The following is a 25,013-nucleotide window of genomic DNA, read 5'->3' as shown; positions in this document are numbered from 1 at the left end:
TGTTTTGCTCTTCCTAAAATGATTTAAATGTTTCAGATTTGTACTTCTTACAATTGGCAGGGTAAAGAGCGAGTACTCTGGTGTTCTTCATTATCTATTATCTTGGGAGAGTATGGTGTTTGATATTGGCCATGACTTCGGCTTGTATGCCATGTTATGCCGGTCATGTTGGGCCTGTGTTACCGTTATTCCACCTCTTAGGATATTCATTTGCTGTATTGGCTGATTGGAGCATATGTATTGGATTTGTTCTTTGTTTTTCATTAAATGAAATCCTTGTTCTTTCTTTAAAAATAAAATTTGTTCAAGCCTTTTATATGATGGTCTCTTCTACCATTGTGCAGTATGTACTTAATTGATTCTCTCTATACTTACATGCTTAAATTTATCGACAGACAAAAAAAATATTTGATGGTCTGCAAATTTTTATTGCTTTGCCATTTATTCTTTAGAATAATAAAGATCACATAATTTAGTGGTAATAAATATTTGTGAATGATTTGCAAACCTAGTTCAGTAGTTTGGTATTAAAAAAAATTAAAATTTGAATCGGAACTTAAAAGATTTGAGATACTATGTTTCAAGCAAAACGAAAATGTAGATATTGCTTTGTTTTGTTAATCATATATAATTGGTTACTCCAAGTAATAATGTTAGTTACCATAAGTAACCATTTTAATAACTTGGTAACCACATTGATTATCATCCGAAACCTAAGTTGTTTTTATTTTTAATGAGTACAAAGTTTGTTTATTATTTGTCAAATATACCACAATCTAAAAAACATGTTTTGCAATTTCAAATTACATGTATATGATAAATTATATAGTCATGCAAAGCAACATGTTCTTCAAAAAACAACGTGCATACAAGCCCAAAACAGAATTTTTGGCTTTCTGTTTTGGTTTATCCTTGATAGATTTCTAATATTTTATTGTCAGACACAAAACTATGTGCACAGTGCAATGTGCATGTCTATGTTAATTTAAAATAAAAATAAATATTGCTGCAAAAGAATAATTAATACATAAAAAATTCCATAAAAAATAATATATAAATAAATAAATATATAAAAAAGACAACCGTTCTGAGTCCTGACCCCCAAGCCAGACTATACAATTCTTCTTAGATAGAAAATCTAAGCAAGATTATTTGACACCTCATGATTGAGACAGTGGCAGCAAACATATTAATTGAAGCAAAGTTGTTAAAACTTATATTCTAAGGAAGCATATCACATGCAATTCTTAATCTTATCTTTATCAACACTCCACATTGTTAAGAAGAAGAAATATATCAGCAAAAATAATGCAAAGTCTACAAACAATAATGCAATTAAGAGCACTGGAAAATTGGTTCTTTATAAGGAAGTCACTTACTTTAAAATGTCAACTTTTATAAGCAAGGAATTTTATATTAGTGGTTGCAATATATCTGAGAAAAGATTATTATTGTGTATCAACTTTTAGCCTAATCCTTGGTCAAAATCAAATAGTTTATTGTTGTATTAATATTATTTCATGATTTATGGATTTTTGTGTATTATCATAAAAGTGTTATTTTGGTTTTTTTCAAAAAAAAAAATATATATTATTTTGATATTCACCTTCTCCTATATTGGATTGGACTAATATATCCTAGGACAGAGTGGTATTGGGTCCAGTGGGAGGGAGCAAATGCTTCACTGTACTTTTGAAAAATAAATATTCAATATGTATTTTAAAAATAAAAAATGACATTTTTATTTAAAAGAAACAAAAAAAAACTAATAAATAAATAATTAAGCCTATAGAATAGAAATTTTGATTTTCACCATTAAAAATTTAAATAATTTTTGTACAATGAGCACCTAATAAGGTTAATTTATTAGTTAATTACTAATAATTTACTGTTCTTGAATTTTGAGCTGTTAGAAGTTACAAATTTATTTTGCGGAAAAATCCTCAATTCTTTTACAAAAGTTGCGATAAACTCTCCAATCAAAAATTTTGGTGGCAAAACCCCATTCCATTAATGGTTTGTTGCAAATTACGATTTTTAGGTGTTAAATGTCATGTAAGCAAATTAAGTGACAACTAAGATACACATGACAATATTTTATATGGCCACATAAAAAAAAAAAATTTAATTAATAAAAAAAAGAAAAAATAAATTTTAATATTTTTTTTCAATTTTAATTATGTATTATTATTATTTTTAAACATTAAAATATTAGAAAAAATAATTAAAACACTAAAACAACTTTAAATAAATAAAAAAAAGAAATTTTTTCAAATAAATTTAAATTTTGAAGGGAATAAATTTAAAAAAAATTCAAATAAATTTAAGTTTTGAAAAATGTATTTAAATTTATTTTTTGTATTTTAAGTTTTGTTTTAGTATTTTAATTATTTTTTCTATTATTTTAATGTTTTAAAATAATAATAATACATAATTAAATTAAACAAAATTTAAAGTTGAAAAAAATTTTAAAATTTATTTTTTCTATTTTTTTATTAATTAAATTTATTTATTTTAAAAATAATAATTAATTATTTTTTGATATGTGGCCCTATAAAGTGTTACCACGTGTATCTTAGTTGTCACTTAACTTGCTTACATGTCATTTAACACCTAAAATGTGCAACTTGCAACAAGCCATTAACATAATTTTGCCACCAAAATTATTTATTGGGGAGTTTGTTGCAATTTTTATATAAAAAAAAGGAGTTTTTACCGCAAATATCCCATTTAATAATAAAAATTTCTTGATTTTTTTTCTTTTTTGAAAATATACTATTGCATTAATCAGAAAAACAATTACACATCAAGAATTGCATATCATCCAAAAGAGGTGAATGCACGGGATAAGCCTTATTCCACATGCCACTAGCTTTCTTTGATAAAGCTATTTGGGCTAAACAATGAGCAACATAATTAGATGTTCTAAGAGAAAAAACAAAACCTAAAAAAAGAAGAAGGAATAAGCGATAAAATATTAAAATGAAGGCTATCTGAATCAGTACAATAATCATCCTTCTCAGCCAATAAATGCAACGCAGCAACACAATCTGACTCAATATGAAACGACTGCAACTGCAATTCCCTAGCAAGCTGAACTCCTTCATAAATTTCCCATAATTCAGCATGGACCACGCTAAAATTCCTCTGCAGAAACACACTTCTGCAAGCTAAAACACTACCAGTCACAACACCAAGCCCACAACATCCATTCTGCAAATTTACCCTAGCATATGTGTTAATCTTCACCATCCCCTCAATCGGAGGACTTCATTGCATAGTAGAGTCATGAGTCACGGTTAGTTGGAAGCAAAGAATGGCTAACTTTCCATAAGAAATGTTTAATTTTTTGTGGCACTCTCAATTTCCAAAGATGTTTTCGCCATAACTCGGTTATTCTCGTGTCTGAAGCTTCTACATTTTCCATAAGAGCTAAGGCAACTTTGTAACCACCTTTGACACTGTATTTTCTCCATTTTTTGTATAATGCCAAAGAACCTTATCATCCACCCCACTATCCACCAATGGCAAACCAAGAATCAGCCGGGCATCATCCTCCGAAAATATTTTATAAATGAACTCTGCATCCCATTGCCCAACTGCCATCTTCAAATCAATAACATACAACTATTGAGGCAAATACGGCTTATCAAAAATCTTAAAACTATTAGGTCGAGGCAGCCAAGGATCCTCAAGAATTCGAACATTATTCCCATTTCAAATTCGCCAATGATACCCATTAAGAATAATGTCCTTCCCCCACATGAAACTTTTCTAAAAAATGGATGCCCAAGAACTACATTGCACATCAAGAATGTTACCACTAGGATAATAACACGATTTAAGAACTCTTGAACATAAAGAATTCGGTCGCTGAATACATCTCCACACTTGCTTAGCCAACAATGCTTGGTTGAACAACTCAAGATTTTGAAAACCAAGGCCACCCCTCTCCTTGAATTGGCACATGACTGGCCACTTACACCAATGAATCTTCTTTTTGTGTTCCAAGGACTCCCACCAAAATCGAGTTGCCATCCTATGTAGATTTTGAATTAGATTCTTTGGCAATCAAAAGCAACTCATCGAATAAGTGGGAATTATTTTAATAAGGATTTATTTCCTAACAAAAGAGAATAAAGGAGCCCTCCAACCCAGGAACTTATTTGACACCTTAATCCTAATTGTAGCAAACAAGTAATTCTTTCTTCTACCACTCTAGAAGGGAGTCTCAAATATCTACCAAAATTTGCCACCACTTTAACCCTCTAAAATTCAGCCAACTTTCCTTGAGTTGCTCCAGAGACCAATTTCCTGAAACACATTTCAGATTTAGCAAAATTGACCACCTGACTAGATGCTCGAGCATACTGTAACGTCCCAAAGTTCATAATAAGGCTTACTTCCTTGATTAGGGGCCCATAAGGCATTATTGGACTACTGTGAGTTAATATGTGATTTAATTGGATATTTATGTGATTATATGAATTGCATAAGTTATATTATGATATGATCGATGATGCATGTTTAAGTGTATTAAATGTGCATAACAGGTCCGCTTTTATTTAAATGGGGCGTATTTGTAATTTTGACTCGTTGAGGGTGTAATTGTGATTATATTGTATTATGTGATTGAGACCACATTATTATGTGAATATATTTAAGATATTTAACAGGAGTCGATCCTTGTGAGTATGAGAGCGGTCTAATTGAAACAGGGTTAATACCCAGCTCGGAGTGAGCCAAGATGTATTTTGGTATTTCGATGAGTTACTAGGACTCCTTGGAGTGTGAGTCGTATTTTGGGGAAAATAGTGATATTCCGATATTGACGGAACTAATTGGGAATCATAAGTGCAATGTGAGATGGGAGTGTAAAATGCTGATTTTTCCCTTGGTGGGCTTTGAGAGGAAAGTAATTAAGTGGGCGCATTTTGATCTTTTGGACCACTTGAATGGTTAGGCTAAGGCTGAGTTTATCAACTCATAAAATAGAAACTCAAAGCCCCCCCCCCCCCCCCCTTTTCTCTCTCTCTCTCTCTCTCTCTCTCTCTCTAAGGTTTGAGATTTTGAAGAGAACTTTTATTCTAGGGATTGAAAGCAAGTTTGATTGGGGAATTGGAAACTGCTAAAAGTTCTACCAACTAGGGGATTCGAATTGTTGCAAGGAATCAAGAGGTAATTCTATTTTTTTTTAAGCTTTTGGTTATGGTTTTGAAAGTTTCTAAAAGAATTTCTTGGAGGTTGGGTTTCAGTTCAGTTTTAAGGTTTTTTATTGTGTTTCTGAGCTGTTGGGACAATTATTATGGTCAAAATTGTGTTTCGGGATGGATTTGGGGTCAGTTGTGATTTCTAGAATCGCTGGTATTTTAGTTCGTAGCACCGCGTCGCGGCCCTCATGAACTTGGTCGAGGCAGGGGAACCTCGAATTGCCTTAGCATAGCAGTGCTTGGCGGGTTGCGCCGCGGTGCGTGTGCAGGGAATTTTGGGAACTCTCTGCTTAGTTGAGCGTCGCGGCTCTTTTGTGGGGGCGTCGTGGCTCAAATAGGAAAAAGTGAGGAAAATATGATTTGGGTTGTGGGAACCCAAACCTAAAGGCTCAGGAATGGTTCTTCTACCAAGTTTAGTAGAACTCAAGGTCCTGGAGGCTAGGGCTTTGTCTGGAAGCCTTTAATTGGTTCGTTTCTTGATAATTATTCCTTATTATGGTTGTGACTGGGGTGAATCGTTAGGCTCGGGAGGAAAGGATCGCACTTGGGATTGCCATACGCTATTCCTTCAGGAACTGAGGTAAGAAAACTACACCTGGACTGTGGTTAGTGTAACGACCAAAAATTGCTAATAAGGCTTAAGGGCATTGATTAGTGTGCCGGGAGGGCATAATTGGTATTTATATGAATAAATGATTAAATGCATGATTATGTGGCATGCATGATTATCTGAGTATATGGATATGATTAGATGCATGTTTATGAGTATTAAATATGCATGTGGGCCTTGTTTTGTTTATAAGGGCATGTGTGTAATTTTGGCCTGTTGAGGGCATAAATGTAATTATATGTGATAAATTGTTGAGACCACATTGTTATGTGGATATCTTTGCAGCTTGTGGCTCGAGACGATCCTAGTGAGCGGTTTAGCGAAATAGTCACGGTGGGGATTTATACCCGGCTCAGGGGAGCCTAGGGGTCTTTCTAGGAACTTGGGAAATATATTGGAGATTATTAGGAATTAGGGAAAATAATTGGTGATTAATTAGATGACGGAAATTAAGTGGTAAATACTAGGGACACTCGAGGAATTAGCGGGAATTGGGAGCAAATGACCAAAATGCCCTTAGAGTGTTTGAAGGCTTAGATTTATGTGGGAGGGCAAAATGGTCTTTTGGTGTTTAAGTGGGGATAAGTGTTATTGTGTCTTTTGGGCTTAGTGGAAGTTGTAGAAAGAAAGAGAAGCTGAAGGAAAGGAAAGGAAAGAAGGAAAAAACAGGGCATTAACCTATCCCTCACCCTCTCTCATACGATTTGCTTTCTCTTTCACCCTTTCCTATGGATTTTGAAGCTAAGAACTCAGAAGGAGTCTAGACTTGGTTTGGGGTGTTGATCCTTGGAGAAGCTAAGGGATTCAACTGGATTTAATTCTCAATTAAGGTAAGGTTTAAGGTTGTTTTTGAGATTTCTGAGTTTTGGTTGAGGATGATTTCTGAACTTGAATTTTGGATGGGAATTTAAGGACTTTAGCTTGGGGATTGGAGGAACTAAAGTTGGAAAGGCATTGAAGGCAACCTAGGGTCAAATCCACTCAGCTGAGGTAACAATTTCTGATTTTGAAGTTCTGGTTTTCTAGTTTTAAGATGGTGTTCTTGAGCGCTTGAGTTCAAGTGTGATTTCTATGTTTGATGATGTTTTTGGCTGAGCTTTTGATGTTAATGGGTTGTTTTGGTTGAGTTATAGTGGGTTTTAGGGTCAATTTTGAGGTTGGATAAGTTTTGGAGTGGTTTGGTAGAGCTTTGGCTCGGGGAAGTTCGAAGGAAAACCCAGAAAGCTCATGCATGTTGTTTGTAGCACTGTAGCGCTAGGCTTCTTCTCTTGGGGGTTTTTGTCCCTGTTTGTAGTGATGTAGCTCCCTCCTTATGGCGCTGTAGCGCTACCCTGCCGCCAGAAGTTGATTTTGGGTATTTTTCTTAGGGTTTTGCTTGGTGGCTCGGAGGGTCGATTCCACCACCCCGTTTGGTGGGATTGGGCTTCTTGAGGGCTTGGGATTGGTCCCGAAGTTGGGTTACGAAATTGAGTTAATGATGGTTCTATTTTACGGTTGTGACTAGGTTTTTGCTAGGGCTCGGACGGGATCATCTCATTTAGTCGAGGCACTCGGAATTTAATGTAAGAAAACTGCACCCGGTTATGTGGTTATGTTGGGACTAAGAGTTCCCTATATTTGTATGTGATGTCATAAGATAGTATTATGCCATGGGGACATGTGATAAACGGCCTAATAATGTCGGAATCAATATTTGCGCACAGGATGCGGCTCGACCACTAGTAGCTGAGGTTAATCAAATAATCACTGAGCATGGCCTAAGAGAGCCAGAGTTAGTGGGTTGAACACTGGGCTCGGCCTAAGTGAGCCGAAGACAGTGACTTATACAGAGGGTGCGGCCTAAGAGCGTCAACCCTAGATATTGTGTGATATGTTAATTGATGTTAATCTAATGATTATGACATGTTTATTACCTGGATGGTTAATTATTGGTTTGCTGACTGATATCACTGTTTATGTGAACGATGTGGTCGATTGGGTGTTTGATTAATGATCTGTGAATTTCTTGATTATTATTATTGATTATGCTATGCATTATAGTTTTCTTGCTGGGCATCGGCTCACGGGTGCTTCGTGGTGCAGGTAAAGGCAAGGGTTTGGTGGTTCAGCCATGAGTTAGAGAGCTCTGGGGGTGAGGTGTACATTGCTAGCTGCTCGCCCACCACGGTCGAGGGTTTGTACAGGGACGAAAACCTAAAATGTATATTTTTCCATTAGAGTGGCCATGGTTATTTATAACTTTTGGAATTTTTGTAAATATGTCTTTTAAACCCTGTTTTGGGATCCCATGTACTAAACAATCATTTTATATGAAAGCTTATCTGTTTATGACCAAAACCTTTTAAGCTTTACCTAATTACGACTTTAGGACCACATTTTCAAACATATGACTTGATTGGCAAGTCTTGCACATTTATAATCACATAGTGTAACAGTCTTGGCTACCCAGGGAGTTACAGTTAAGGCTTGAGCCCAGTTATCGAACATGGTTATAACCATGCTTAGAATGTTTTATTAAACATGTTGATTGCGTTGTGCATACCTGTGTTAAATGATGACTATTTATCTGTTATACCTAATTGAGAAGCTCGACTTATAAGTCGAGGGCGACAACAGCGTGTTGAACGCAGGTCGATGTTGTTTATCTGACATATTTGATTAAAAAGCTCAGCTTATAAGTTGAGGGTGGCAACAACGTGCTGAACGTAGGCCAATGTGGTTAAGCTAACCTAGAAGCTTGGTATATGCTTGAAAGACCCTATGACCACCTGGAAAATAAAGCGCAAGATGCGCTGGGCTAGCCCTAAGACTAGTTAGATGGAAATAGGGCAATGGGCTCCTGGTGTGACTCTATAGTCGCTAATGTAGATTAAATACATGCACGAGTATGGTTATTACTGCTAGGCATGTTAATTATGATTCTGTAATATGTTGATTAACTGCTTATGAGCATGATTATGTTTTCTTGTTGTGTCTCGACTCACGAGTGCTATATGGTGTAGATAAAGGAAAAGAAAAGCTAGACCAACCATGAGTTGGAGAGCATCAGGGGCGGGTCCTTGGGTGTTCACATGGTTAGGGTAGTTTGTTTTCTTTTATGTTGTTGTTAGTATTGCATGCTAAATGTAATATTGAGGTGTACAAATGTAGAAGAATATTAGGGTAAATTGTTAAATTGTTAAAAGCATTATAAGCATTGTTTAAGCATGTTATGTGGTTTATGCTTGTTGTTTTATTTTATTTTATTTGATGGTGATGATAAATCAATGATTTTAAAATGCACAATTTATGCCTCAAAGTGATGTTTTAATTTTATATAAACAAAATACATTTTATTTCACATGTTAATGGGGATCTTATCAAATTAAACGCTTGCATTTTTTTTAAAGTTGCGAAAGAAAAGCTATACAATTTTTATGCTTACAAATTGATTATTAAAAATTTATGTAATAAAATGGTTGTTGGATTGTTTTTTAGTTTCTTGAAAGAAAGTTTTTTTTAATTTAAAAATATAAGGTATATGCTAAAATATTGTAAGCCTTAAATCTTATACATGAAAAATATAATTTTCCACATTCTAAAAACGTATTTTTCTCATTTATATTTATACAATTTTTTTATTATTTGTATTTATTTGCAAAATAATTAAGTAAATTAATTTAAGGGTGATCTAAGAATTTATTTAATTATTTATAAGTAACTATAAAACTTTGTCACATTCTATTAATTGTTATTAAATAATAAATGGGAGTATTATTTTTATGCAAATTAAAGCTAAAGAATTATTTTAGTAGATTAAAATTTTTTTAATAAAATTTATGAATGAAAATATGCTATTTAAAGAAATAATGTGGTATTAACTAAGGTGGCAAATTATTTATATTTGTTGAATTTTTAAGAAAGTGGCAATAAAATGAACAAGTAGAATTATTAACTTGAATGTTAATTTTAAGAACACTCTCACGTATGCATGTTACATGCAAATGTATTTTTACGTTCAAGCATACGTCTATTATTCAAACATATGATTTTTGTTTTGTAACCATGAGTGATTAATTGATAGAATTGACATTATTCTTTATGACTTTATGCGACATTGTTATGTGAATAGAGTTGTAGTGCAACTTGTGCCACGTGTGCATGACTCATGCGCACATGTGGTATGTATGTTGGGCATGTGTAATTATACATGATTTTTAAACGAACGTTTGATTATGATTATAGGCTTGCTACGACGTACCCGCACTTTACTTTTTGCATAGACTTGAGGTAAGGAAGTTACCTAGAATTTCTATGAATTTTGTTATGAAAGGTATGAACTGAAATGATAGCATGAATTATGGTGTTATGGAATGTATGACGCGATGTGTCCTATGAACGAATAACGATCAAGATGAGCACCAAGAATAATTGTAACGACCCAACTATTCTAGACCTTGGACCATTAAAAGCTACTATACTAAACTTAAGAAAAACATACATATAAAAATAACCATAACTTTATTTTAAACTGTAAAGCAAAGGTTTGAAATACATAAAAGAATTCATTTAGGATATGGGAACCCATTGTTTTAAAAGTAAAACAAAACATAACTTTAATAAATTGGTTACAAAATTAAGTGTGGGAAAATAATACATAGAAATCATAACTAAAAGACTTAAAAACTTCATCCTCAAATCGTTCGCGCAGTCAACCGATTCCATTCTCCCTTAATACACATCCCCAAGCTGCCAAGAACCTTTTTCGCCGCCATAACTATTTTCCTGCACATATAAGACATAAAGGAATGAGTCTAATGCCCGGCAAGGAAAATCTACTACAAGCATGAAACATATACATACACATAAACTATAAACTGTAAACTATAATCATATGACTATATAAATACAACATCTATTACAATGACCATCATACTTCTTGGGACTTCTTAGCTAAGCAATCATATGCCCATAAATTTACGAGGCTAGTTATCTAAACATGTCACATAAATTTATGGGGCTTCTTGTCTAAACAATCATATGCCCAAGGAATCTACTATTGGGACTTGTGATCTAAACAAGTTATATATTTGTAGCTAAAGAAATTATGTGATTGTTATCTAAACAATTCATATACCAAAACAACTAAAAACATATCATACTTATAACATAAACATATATCAACAACATAAAAGCATACAAATCTACCTTATTTTCCTTACCAAAAACTGAAATGTGAGAACAAGATCGGGACTTTGGGACACTCCTAAAAACCATAATAGAGAGGTGAGTATACTAAAGGAAAGAGATGAAAAGGATGAACTACACCATCGAAAAGATACTTACCAACAAGAACCTCAAGTTCAAGAACTTAGATGCCTAACCAAGAATAAAGAAAACGAGTTAGGATTTGAGTAGAAAAACTATAAGAACAATACAGAAAGGAACTAGAATTAGGAATACCTTCAATGCTTCTATGGCCGAACTACACCTCAAAACCGATATACACTATAAACCTTACTTCCCAAGTTTTTATTAAGCTTATAATGATTAAGCTTATAACCCCAACCCAAGTGTTTAACACTCTAAAGTAATCCTAGCACCTTGTAGGCTCAGAACTCAGCTTGATGAATGAAGAAATGACTGGGTACTAGGTCCTATTTATAGAGTTCAAGAATGAAAAGATCTTCATTTAGCTTGAATAAAATAATGGCTTTTTAATTGAAAAACATTTTAATAATAGTTCAGCAGAGGCTGAAGACTCGGTCAAAAAGATTCTGGACTTATCAAGAGGTTAAGGATTAAAATGAGCTTGGTTTCAAAATTGTTCAAAAATCATGCACCGTAGCTGATATATCACCCATTCTAGGCGATATATCGCCTGGACTGATGCTCCCGAGGCTCGTTGAGGTTGTCGTGCGAAGCTACGTGTTTTTCGTATCCCCGTATGGCGATATATCGCCCCTAGAGCTGCGATATATCAGCATATGCTGAAATATTATACACATAATTACACTTTTTCAGCCTAATTTGAATTGAGTAAACAACCTTGACTAAGTCTTTTAACGATTTCAAAGCTGCTGGCAGACTCTAGGATTTTCAAATATTGCTCTTAATAAACTATTCCTCAAAAATATTTAATTATTCATTAAACATACACATGACAAGTGTCATTTTCTTATTGAGTCTATCTAAACCTTGTAGTATAATAATTATCATCTTCATAATCAGTCATATTAATCAAACCTTAGGTTATAATTAATATTCTTAAACTATAGGTTAAACTTATAAAATCTACAAGTGTTGCTACGAGTGTCCAACTAAATCCTGGCTTGAACCAAAATCCATAGTCATAAAAATACTACAACTATTACTAGCTATTACTATTACTACTACTATCTAACTAGCTAAGTAAAGTTCTCGGACTCTACAATAATTAAGAAACTTATGTTATGGATTATGTTTCAAATTTCGTCAATGGGACTTATTTTGTTGATTTTATTTCCAAATACTGCATAAAGACATAATATTTTTATTTCAAACTATTTGGCTCAAATTGCATGTTTTATTAAATTGCATGTTCTAATACATGTGAGTTGAGCGACATTTTTATAAAGTAATAGAATATGACGTATTTTACATATAGTAAATATGTGGTCATAGATAATCTATGATAAGATTTAAAAGTGATGATTTGTTATTACAATGAAAACATATGAGATATATGATCACCAAAGTTACCATAGATATTTACATGATGGGGAGATATATATACGTGTTGTACTATTTTTCCCTAAGTTCTGATTTTTTCCCACTGGGTTTTCCTGACAAGGTTTTTAACGAACCAACTTTAAACAGGATGGGATACTTGCAATTCATGAAGCAAGCGTAGAATGTGTGATTGAGATCAAAGAAACAACATATTCGAGGAATATGTGGATTATCAACTGATAAAGAAGTATCAACAATTCTCTATGAAGAAAATGATGCATGCATTGCTCAGCTAAAATGAGGATATATTAAAGTAGATAGAAGTAAATACATTTCACCAAAAAATTTCTTCACACGTGGTCTTCAAAGTCGATAGAAGTAAATACATTAAAGTGATATTGATGTACATCAAGTTCGACCAAGTGATAATTTTGTAGACTTATTCATAAAGTCATTACCAACATCACGTTCTAGAATATGGTACTTAAGATTAGAATGCACTAATTTAAAGATATCCAATAACGTCAAAATGAGGGGGAGTAAATGCACACTACACTTTTTTTCCCTTGACGGAGTTTTTGTTTAACTTAGTTTTTCTGACAAGGTTTTTAATGAGATAATTTTTATGGACATCCAGGGAGGTGTTATAAATATTATATATATATATATGGATGCACATAATAAAAGTTAATCATCATAGTCAAATATATAATAATGGAGAATCACCAAGTTACCCAAAGTTAGATATCAACATGAATTCTTAATTGTATGTGTGGTACTTACTTGATTTTTTTGTATGAATAGGGGTCTATTACTCTATTTATTTATTTTATATTTCAGTATTCTTAATAGTCTTATAACATTATAATCTATTTGGGTGTAAATATAAGCAAGTGAAATTTATTTTTCGAAATTCATAATACATTTCACATATATGAATCCAAATGTTCCAGTTCATTCTTATTTGATATATGCTTATTGGCATTAATTATTTTCCTTTTTTAACTTGCTTTGCCTTTATCTAAGGGTACCTCCACATATTAACCTTCTTTTACTCCATTATTATAAACACATCTCTTTTAAAGTTTTTCACAAAAATAACCATAAACCCACTTGAAAAGTCCCAAATACCCTTAGCACAAATTAGGACTCTCTTTTTCTCTTCTCCCCTCTAATGATTTTGTAGCCACAAACAACCATCAATTTTTGTGTTCTTTCTTTCTTCTCACCTTACTCGTGAAATGCAGCTACTATTTTCATCTAATTTGAATTTGTGCTCTTTCATTCAAAAAGTTCTCAAAATTGAAGGAAGAAATCATTTTTTATAATGATTAAGTGTTATTGTTATTTATAGGTTATGGGTATATTATATAATAGTTTGTAGTTATTTTTCAAACTGTTCTAGGCTGAAAACTTTGCCAAAAAATGAATTTTATGTTGTGATGACGAATTTTTATGTGATTTCTACGATTTTGGGCTTTCATGTTTGGACCTGGTTCGGATCAAGTTCAAACATGGTTCGGGCCAAGTTTGGACATGGTTTGGATATGGTTCGGACCAAGTTTGGACCTTGTTCGAATCAAGTTCGAACCAAATTTAGATCTTGCTCGAACCAAGTTCAGACCTTGTTTGTACATGGTTCAGACATAATAATGAACAAGTTCGAAGAAAATTCGAACTAGGTTTAGACCATGTCCGAACAAGGTCTGAACCTAGTCTGAACTAGGATACGAACTGTAACGCCCTACTACCCAAGGACCGTTACGTTGTGCAATTTAATAGTTTGATTAACCGAGCCAGTTGGCCATAATCGTGTAACTAAGTATGATTAACAGTTTAGGGTTAAAAATTTTGTTCAAAAATACAACGTTTCACTAAAACGCTTACTGTATACACTGGGATCCCAAAAATATATTTTAAAGGTTAATTATAATATTTAAAACCAGTCGACCTAAGTGGCAAAATAAGGTTTAACCCTAGTTTCTCTTTAAACCCTCGGTCATGGCGGTCGAGCAGCCACATATGTACACATCGTCACCTAAGCTCTCCAACTCAAGGATGGTCCAGCTTTCTTTTGCCTTTACCTGCACCACATAGCACCCGCGAGCCGAGGCTCAGCAAGAAAACTCAATATGCTCATGAACATGTAATAACATGTCGCTGAAGCATAATAGGCAAGCCTAGCAATAATAACCCTACACATGCATGCAATCAGGTACAAATAAATGTTTGTTGAGTCCTACGCTCTGAGGTAGATGACTAATAAGTCTCTCTGAGGTAGATGACTAATAAGTCTCTTTGTATAGATGACTAATAAGTCTCTCCCTATGTAGATGACTGATAAGTCTATCTCTATATAGATGACTGATAAGTCTATCTCTGGTAGATGATTGATAAGTCTATCTCTGTATAGATGACTGATAAGTCTATCTCTGTGTAGATGACTGATAAGTCTATCTCAGTCATATCTCTGTGTAGATGACTAATAAGTCTATCTCTAAGGTCCCATACCCTCCTAGCCATGTGACGTGTAGGTCACCTTAACATTTTGGCTTTGGCTCTAAATAACTAGCCTTTATACTAGACAAGCGCTTTTGTTTTTCATCGAACTTAAGGTAGGTCAAGCATTTCATGCTTCTGTTGATAATGCTTATGTCGATTAGATCTAATCTTTTCAGCTTGCGTTAAACACGCTAATACCGTCCTTGACTCATAGGTCAATCCCATACGACCAGTGTTCAGTACTACTGCCGAACTTGACTAATAAGTCACAACTTCACATTCAATACTGACACCATTGCTGATTGTGACTAATAAGTTAGTACAATTAACAAATAAGCAAGACTGCTAAGCATTTACAATGCAATCAATGTCCACATATAGAGCACTCAGCATGCCTCACCAATAACCATGCATGCACATACTGGGTGCAGTTTTCTTATCTCAGGTTCAAGCGTGAAGTAATAAAAGAACAACATTTGAGAATGATCAATCTTTTGATCCCTTAGCGGTCACCTAGTCATAACCAAATATGAAATTTCATCAATAAAATCAATAATAAAAGGGTTTATAATCTAAAACCTCGCTCCCAGGACCTCGAATCGTACTAAAACAGTTAGTAGATTCGATCCCGAGCCTTAGGAGTTGAACCCTCCAAGCTTAAACCCTAGAAAACTCCTCCCTAGCACAAAAGGAATGGGCAAGTCATGACTTGGCCTAGCAAGTCGCGGCGCGCCCCAAGTCAGAGAGCACACTCAGCCTGGGCACTAGGGCGGGTCGCGACTCGCCTGGCCAAGTCGCGACTTGACCCCACGAACAGAGCCCCCTTGCCATTTTCTCCATTAAAACCAGCCAAGAACCTCAATCAAACCTCCATAAAACCAACCCTAAATCAAAACCAACCATCAACACATCATATCCACTAGTTTAACCACAAAACCCAAGCTTTAAACCAATTAAAATCACCTCAAATAACAAATTCTATAATCAAAAGTTTTAGCTCAAAAACTAACTTCAAAGAAGAGCAAGAACCAGAAAAAATCAAGTTGAAACCTCACCTTAAACTCAGGTTTGCATCCCCTTCAATGGCTGAACAAAAGCCTAGAACCTCAAGCCTTAATCTCCTAGCTTGAATCCTCAAATTAAGCTTCAAAAATTCAGAGGAAAAGAGGGAAGAAGATGATCGGGGAAGAGAAAGAAGAGTACTCTGTTTTGCTGCCTTATTCTTCTATTCCACAACCTTCTAACTTAACATATATCCTAAGGTCAAATTACCAAAATGCCCCTAAGCCCAATTTATTTCCTTAACAGCCTCCAAGGGCAAAATCGTCATTTTTCGTCTAATCTCGTTAATCATAATTGATGTCCTCCAATTCCCATAATTCCCAATATTCTCAAATAATTAATAAATCATATCTCATTATCCTATAATTCCCGGCAATGTACTAATTATCAAATTACCCCGAGACTCACCCCGAGCCCAGAAATTAACCCTGTTATGACCAAATCGCTAACTTGCATTCAAAGATCGTCTCATGCCGAATAGCTCGAAAAAATCCACATTATAATGTGGCCTCATTCATAATTCACCAACATGCATGAAAATATACAAATATGCCCTCAACGGGCCAAATTACCAAAATGCCCTTATAATGAAAAGTGGACCCATATGCATCCATTTATCATCATATATGTTGACGGTGAGAACTCGTCAACTAAGTTAAGTAAGAAAAATCGCAAAGTCAAGATTATCAAAAGAAAAGTTTTAGAAATCTAAGTGTAAACTCGAAGAACGATTTCCAAAGAGCAATGATGAACTCAATTTGCATTCAATATGGTGGCCTTGCTACAGTAAAATTTCTAAACCCCTCCCATGTGGAATTGGGGTGTATTTTATAGTAGGCTCTAATGGCCCCTGATACAAGGTGGTCCAGGGGACCAGGCAGCACATAGGTACACTGTCTTGAGAGTGGTTTCAGAGGTTATGGTCGTGCAACCAGTACAGGGACGGGTGCCAGGAGGACGTCTCCATCACTTGTCCGTACCCATGTCAGAGGAGTGGTGCAGGTGGTAGTGGTGTCGACTCTGACATCTGATTGGGAGTATGCATGCCATGTCCTTTCTTCTAGTGCTCCCACTACCTGATTAGCATGAGTGCCACGGTCAGACGTACGGGACCTTACAAGTCGTACCCCGTACGAGATTGTACCATCATGACCCTTCAGAATCATACTTGGACCTTCCCTTCTAGACGGTGGGGTTTCCATAGGTCTCCATGGGAGATTCCATCTTGGGATGAAGAGTGCGGGATGCTCTCTCGCGAGGCCCTCACGGCACGGCCGTGGCGAGGCGAGACATGGCCATGTCTCGTGAGGCCCTTGGAGGCGTAGCTCTGAAGGTGCTTAGGTGCATGAGATGCAAGGCGAGTGCTTCGCGTGCGAGGCAGAGGTGGCCTCACGAGACATTGGGCAGCCTCGCCTGATGCTGGCACGCGCGAGGCGGAGGTGGCCTCGCGAGACGCTGGGCGGCCTCGCCTGATGTTGGCACCTGAAGGGGAAGGGCCTCGTGAGACGTTGGGTGGCCTCACCTAATTGCTGGCACGTGAAGGGGAAGGGCCTCGAGAGACGCTGGGCGGCCTCGCCTAATGCTGGCACACGAAGGGGAAGGGCCTCGCGAGATGCTGGGCGACCTCGCCTGATGCTGGCACGCGTAGGGGAAGGGCCTTGCGAGACGCTGGGTTGCCTTGCCTGATTGCTGGCACTCAAAGGGGAAGGGCCTCGCGAGGCGCTGGTGCGCGAGGCGCTTAGGGGCGTGAGGCCATCTGGACTGCCGCATGAGAGGCAATGGTGGCTCGGGGTCACCCCAACTCAGCCATATTTTTGGATGTTTATGGGACTTGAGCATACTTTGAGTCTTTTAAGGGCGTGGAATATTGAGCATCCACACTTTCCCCCCAGTCTAGGAGAGGACCTTTAGGGGCTCTTGTAGACTATTCTCCTTGATTCTTATAAATAGGCCTTCATGCATGTCTCATTATTTTCACCTTACTTCTTTGGCCTAGTGGTTTTGAGAATCCTTCCCCTTCCAAGAGGTAAGGGGTTCAATCCCCCACTCCCACATTTTTGCCATAGTTTCCCTCAATTTATTTTTTCATCTCATTTTTTTTTTATATGAGCCAATTTCTTGGTATGTCTATTTGGAGGCTAACACATCATTTTTGTCTATTTTTGCAGACGTGTATTTTCGACCATTTGGTGCTTTTGGCCCTCGACCTCCTTTTTTAGCCTCGACAGTCTCTAATTTCTACATCTTGAGGTATATTCTCTTTTTCCCTGGTCTTCATTGGATCCAAATTAGCGTCACTCGGGATGGGGGACCATGGCTTGAGCTCGTAGTGAGTTTGCCCAGTTGCATGCCCCTCTTTTTTATACTCTGTAGTGGGTCATTTTGGGTATTTGCATCTAGAGGTATTAAGCCTATTCCTTTGTGTTTTGTAGCCATCCCCTCGTTTATACGTGAACCGCTTTTTACTTTTGGGACGAGGTCTCATGGCCGGTGACGGCCCGTCCGACATACCTCCGGGGGTTGAATTTATTGACATGTCCTCAGACTCAGAGTCCCCTGAGGAAAACCCCTACTAGGACTATGACTCCTTAAGGCAAGCGCGTATCCGCCATCTTGAGTACATGGCTGAACTTAGGTGTAAAATTTGGGTGTTGGAGAGCGAAATTGACTCGGTGTCAGGAGGAGACGGAGCACCTTTCCCCTCAGACCTTAGTGACCATGTAGCGAGCCTTAGGGTGACCCTTTTAGAGTTGCAGAGGGAGTTGGAGTTTATGGAGGGACACCTTCCGCCCGAGCCTTCCAGCCCATCCTCGCCTAATGACTGTCATGGGGCTGCCTCCGCTTCTCCTCAGCCCCTAGTCTCGGTTTTTCCTAGCTCAGCGCTTCCGCAGTCGCTCCCTTGATGGAAGACTCTTGCTAGGAAGAAAAAATGGAGGGTCAAGTGTTCTGTCTCTTCCTCACATTTTTCTTTTGATTTTGCAGATATGTCGAGGGCACGACGACAGGTATCTATCTAGGAACAGGACGACGCTCCTTTACTGGCGTCCGAGCTGGTGTCGCATGTGTCCGAGAATAAATTGAAAGAAATTGTGAAGCACTATCGTGTTCCCCCATAATACGCCTTATACGCTCCTCTGGAGACATGTCGGGCTGACCGCCCTAGGGCCGGCCTTGTGGCTTTGAGCGAGCACATTTTGAAGGTGGGTGGCACCATCCCCTTGCACCCGTTTTTTGTAGCGGTCCTTAACTATTTCGACCTGGCCCCCCTTCAGCTGTCACCCAACAATTGGTTGACCTTGAGCTGCCTTTTTGTGGTGTTCAAGGAACTGGCTAAACGCGCTCCTACGACGCAAGAGGTGCACTTCTTGTACAACCTCATGGCCTCTCCCAAGTCCAAGGGCTTCTACTATTTGCAAAAGGCCAATAACGAGCTCCCCTTGATAGAGGGCTCAGTGTCCAATACGGGGTCTTGGAAACAAGAGTTTTTCTTCGTAGAGGGCCCTCTCTCTGTCCATGAGCACTTCCGCGCCACCCCCAGTAAGTACCCTGGTCCTCTTTTTCTTTTTGTTAGAACTTACTGTTTTGTACTTATGTTCGCATTGACAATGGCGTGGATCATGCAGAGAAATTTGGTGTTCCCGCGGTCGTTGGGTCAGAGGCAGACACCGTGAAGGACCTCATTAATGCTGACCCTTCCATGAAGAAGGCGACATTCTTATTCACCATGGAAAATCTCAACCTCCACCAGTTGTCCCCGGTTTCAGACCCCAAGTTCCTGTGGTCGATTTTTGGGTCTAAGAAGACAATGGCTGCACCGGCTGAGCCTTTCCCAGACGATGGTGAGGCTGAGGAGGAGCTGGGGGAAGCCCCCCATGAACGCGGGGGACCTCACCAGCGATCCTTGTCCCCCGGGGGATGCCCCCCTTATGACTCCTATGACCAGGACATGGCCTTCCAATCTCGAGACCAGCATGTCGCACCGGGGTGTTATGTTTGCCCTGACCCTGAGGGCTACGACGCCTTCCCTCAGGCTCCTCTCGACCCTGGATCATCGAGGACTTACTACGCCGACCTTCCGGAGCCTCCCTCTGATCTACCAGAGCCTCAGTTTTCCACTTTCACCGGGCCCCCTCCCACTTCGGCGAGCGGGTCGTCTGTCCTCATCCAGCCAGGCGCCCCTGGTGCGGATGGGGAGCCCTGGGTGACTCGGATGGCAACGTCTTACGGGCAGCAATACACCCAACTTGCCTCAAGCCTCCCCGTATCCGACTGGAATGGCCTTGGGAATGTGGCTCAGTCGGACCTTGGGGAAAACCTAAGGCGCACCATGACTTGGGTGAGTTCCCGCACCTCGCGTTGGCCCTATTATGTACAGGTGTTTATGCATATATTTTTTGTTTTTGTCACTTATTGTTGTTGTTGTTAACTTTCTTGTGTAGGCCTATACTGTGGCTCTGCGGTTTGCCGACTTGGCTGGCAATCTTTCCGCGTCGTGCATCGAGAGGGACCGTCTTGCAACACGGGCTTAGGAGCTTAAGAGAGAGCTTAATGAAACCAAGGCTAAGTTGTCAAGGGTTCGGACCAAACTTTCCAACTCATTACTAAAGAGGAAGAAAATGGTTGCCAAGGCCAAGGAGCTACAGGGCCAAGTTACCAGCTTGGAGAGCGAACTCCAGGGGGCCAAGACCATCGTGGCCGTGTCGCAGCAGAGAGTTACTCAGTTGGAGGCCGAAGTCGAGGCTATCAGGACTGAACTCCAGGCTTCTAGGGCCAATGTTGCCACGTTGCAGGAGAGAAATGCTTCCTTGGAGGCGGAGAAGACTACCATTGAGCACAGGTCCATAGACCGTGCCCTTTACAACGTGTGGAGGCAGGATCCCAATTTTGATTTCTCTTCTTTTGGTGAGCACGCTGTCGCTCGAGCGGCCATGTGGAGTGCCCGCGGTAGGAGGCCCTGAAGTATTTGTTTCATAACTTTTGTCAACTAGCCCACCATGGGTGTACGTTCTTTTTTTTGTTTGTTTGTATTTTGAGCCTTTGTAATATGATTGTCATTACTACTTTTCTTTTGTAACTCGTGTACTGTCTTCAAAACTTTCTTTTTCAATGTATGTATATATGTGTTGCTATTTATCTCTTATTCTACTGCATTTGAGGTCCTTTTGAACCTGTATGATGGGGTTTGGTTGGTTCCCCTCTTTTATTTACCAGGCTGGAGGTCCTTTGGAACCCATGTGAAAGGGTTCACTGGGACCTCTTTTGGTGCCTCTTGATTACTTTTATAAGGATATTTTGACCCCTTGGGTTCTGGCTATCCTTTTATATATTCTTGTGCGCGCTTATTATTTTTTTGCGAGAAGCGTCCTTCTCGTCGTTATTCATAGTACTATTTTTGCAAGGGTCTCTTTTAGGACCCTTTTTGGCTAGACGGCTTGGTGGCCGCTCTAGACTTATTATTGTCGTTACCATATATATATATTTTTTGTAAGTCCCTATGGCCTCCTTGATGTTCACAAAGGTAGCTAATCCTTGTGATCTCAGGGGATGCCTTGTAAGGACTTCGCTTAAGGCCCTGATATAGGGGGTCCCTCTAGAATCCCCCGTTAAAGGGTCCTTTTTAGGGTCACGGTCCCTTTTGGGTCCTCCTGATGGAGGGCCCTTTTTAGGATCCTTCTGGTGCATAGGGTCCTCCTGATAGGGGGTCGTTTTTAGGATCCTCTTGGTAGAGGGTCCCTTTTAGGAGCCTCCTTTTTAGGAGGGAAGGGGTCCTTTTTAGGATCCTCCGTTAGAGGGTCCTTTTTAGGAGCCCTTTTTAGGTTCCCCTTGCTAGCTGCATGTTTTTGCCTCCTGTCCTGCCCCCCAAGTGTTTGGTGAAATTTATTTCAGCGGGCACTTTGGCTGATGCCCGCGTAGCGAAGGAGAGTAACACATGAAGTTGCAAACAGTTTCATTCATAGAATTCTGCCTACAGCGATACATATAAGATTCTCATAGAAAATAAAAAAAAAAAACTCACACCTACTCAGGAGGTTATCTAAGTAACCTCTTTGATTCTTCTCTACCATACTAAGATAACATGCAACACTTTTGAGAACCTATCCTTTTAGCACTGGGCGTGGGCGCCTTACGGGTAGTACTTCCTAAGGTGCTCCGCGTTCCATGCTCGAGGTACGATGGTGTCATCCATGCGCGCCAGCTTATAAGTGTTTGGGGGTATGCACTGAGCAACCTGGTAGGGCCCCTCCCAGTTCGCCCCAAGCACTCTTGCTCCTGGGTCTCGCGTGTTGGGGAGTACCTTCCTCAGCACCGGGTCGCCAACTCTAAAAGTTCTCTCATGCACCCTTAAGTTGTAGTACCTTGTTGCGCGCTGTTGGTATATCACCACCCTCATTTGTGCTTTTTCCCTTCTCTCTTCTAGCATGTCCAAGCTCTCAGCCAGAGCTACGCGATTGGCCTTGTCTCCATATGCCTGTACCCTGAAGGAACTCACCTGCATCTCAACTGGGAGGACGGCCTCGCACCCATATGCTAAGGAGAATGGGGACTCTCCAGTGGTCGTGCGAGGGGTGGTTCTGTATGCCCATAGCACATTCGGCAGCTCTTCCACCCAAGCTCTTTTCATCTTTTCTAACTTGGTTTTTAGGTTCTTTTTAAGAACCCTGTTAATGGCCTCCACTTGCCCATTGGCCTGTGGGTGTACTACTGCTGAAAAACTTCTCTTTATCCCCCTTTCCCTACAATATTCCTCAAAGGCCCCCCCTCAAATTGGGTGCCGTTGTCAGAAATGATTTTGTAGGGCACTCCGTATCTGCAGACAATGAATTTGTTGGCGAATGAAGTGATGTGCTTGGCAGTTATCTTCACGAGTGGCTCTGCTTCAACCCACTTGGTGAAATAGTCCACAGCTACCACTGCGTCCTTCGCCCCTCCTCTACCCGCAGGAAGGGCGCCGATCAAGTCTATCCCCCAGATAGCGAAGGGTCAGGGGCTGGTCAGGCTAATTAACTCATTTGGGGGCCTCCGAGTGTAGTTAGCGTGTTTCTGGCATTTGTCTCATTTCTTGGCAAAGTCGCTTACATCTTTTTCCATTGAAGGCCAGTAGTACCCTTGTCTTATGGCCTTCCTAGCCGTTGACGGTCCGCTCTCATGGTTACCACATTCTCCTTCATGTATCTCATGCAGTACCTTTAACGCCTCCTCCTTCTCTACACATCGCAGAAGTGGCATTGAGAACCCTCTCTTGTATAGAACCCCATCTATCAAGGTGTATCTAGCTGCCTTATACACCAACCTTCGGGCCTCTTTCTGGTCCACAGGCAAGGTTCCTTCCTCCAAGTATCTTTTAATCGGCTCCGCCCACGACTCCTTTGGGACACTAATCATATGCACGTCCACGCTTACGATGTTGGGTTTGGGTAAGTACTCCACGGGTATCGACTCCAAGATGTCCCCATCCTTGGTGGAAGCCAGCTTCGCGAGTGCATCAGCATGGGAATTCCTTTCTCTGGGGATCTGCTCTATGCTATATGCTACTAACCGTCCCCTATAGCCTTTCACCCTTTCCAAGTAGGCTGCCATCTTGGGTCCCCTTGCCTGATATTCCCCCTTTACCTGGTATACCACCAACTGAGAGTCGTTAAAAATACGAAGACGCGTCACTTTTAGCTCCTGGGCTAAATGCAAGCCAGCTAGGAGCGCCTCGTACTCCGCCTCGTTATTGGAGGCCTCGAACCCGAACCGAATCGCACAATACATCTTGTGTCCCTCAGGTCCTGTCATCATGATGCCTTCTCCAGATCCTCCCTCATTGGACGCCCTGTCCACATGCAGACTCCATTCCTTAAGGTCCCCCCGTTCTTCCTCTATGATAGGCTGCTCCCCTTCTTCACTTCTTCCTCCATTCGGTTGACGGGTAAACTCCACTATAAAGTCTGCCAGCACCTGTCCATTGACGGAAGCTCTTGGAGTATACACGATATCGAACTTACTCAACTCGATCGACCATTTCATCAGCCTCCCTGAGGTCTCAGGTTTATGCAGGACCTGCCTTAAAGGACTATCCGTGAGAACTTCAATTGCGTGCGCATGGAAGTAGGGCCTCAACTTCCTCGAGCCCACAACCAATGCATAGGCCAACTTTTCAATCTCTGGGTACCGGTTCTCCGTGTCCACCAAACGCTTGCTGATATAATGCAAGGGCTGTTGCTGTTTCTTCTCCCCTTTAACTAAGGCTGTACTTATGGCATGTTCAGACACTGCCAAGTATAGGTATAGCTTCTCGCCTTTCTCAGGTTTCGCCAACAGGGATGGCTTCCCCAAGTGCTCCTTCAGCTTGATAAATGCCTCTTCACATTCCTCATCCTAAGCGAACTTTTTGCTTCCTTTGAGGATGTTAAAGAAGGGGAGGCACTTATCGGTTGACCTCGAAATAAATCTATTAAGGGCCGCCACCCTTCCCGTTAAGCATTGCACTTCCTTCTTGTACTTAGGCGGGCTCATCTCTATCAGGGCCTTTATCTTGTCAGGATTGGCCTCGATGCCTCTGGAGTTGACCATGAAGCCCAAGAATTTTCCTGAGGATACACCGAAGGTGCACTTGACGGGATTCAACTTCATTCGGTACTTCCTAAGTGTGTCAAACATCTCACCAAGGTCCTTGTTGAGCTCTGTTGCATTCTTGGTCTTTACTAACATATCATCAACATACACCTCCATGTTCCTTCCTATCTGGTTAGCGACCATCTTATTGACCAACCTTTGATAGGTGGCACCCACGTTCTTCAACCCGAAGGGCATCACCTTGTAACAGTAAAGCCCTTTATCCGTAATGAATGATGTATGCTCTTCATCTGCTGGGTTCATTGGAATCTAGTTGTACCCCGAGTAGGCGTCCATGAAGCTCAGTAATTCATGTTCTGCCATCGCATCTACTAACTGAT

The 25,013-nt window shown here is 39.5% G+C and overlaps 1 pseudogene; it reads right to left on the bottom strand.

The window, feature by feature from the left end:
• Positions 1–2,783: 2,783 nt before the first annotated feature.
• The window catches only part of LOC133784989 (alpha-mannosidase-like), a 30,606-nt pseudogene continuing 8,376 nt past the window's right edge, over positions 2,784–25,013 (bottom strand).

The sequence above is a fragment of the Humulus lupulus genome, chromosome 6 (assembly GCF_963169125.1).
Source record: "Humulus lupulus chromosome 6, drHumLupu1.1, whole genome shotgun sequence".
Classification (NCBI taxonomy): domain Eukaryota; kingdom Viridiplantae; phylum Streptophyta; class Magnoliopsida; order Rosales; family Cannabaceae; genus Humulus; species Humulus lupulus.
Note: the sequence above shows the minus strand (reverse complement) of the source record. Positions and strands in the feature narration are given on the sequence as shown.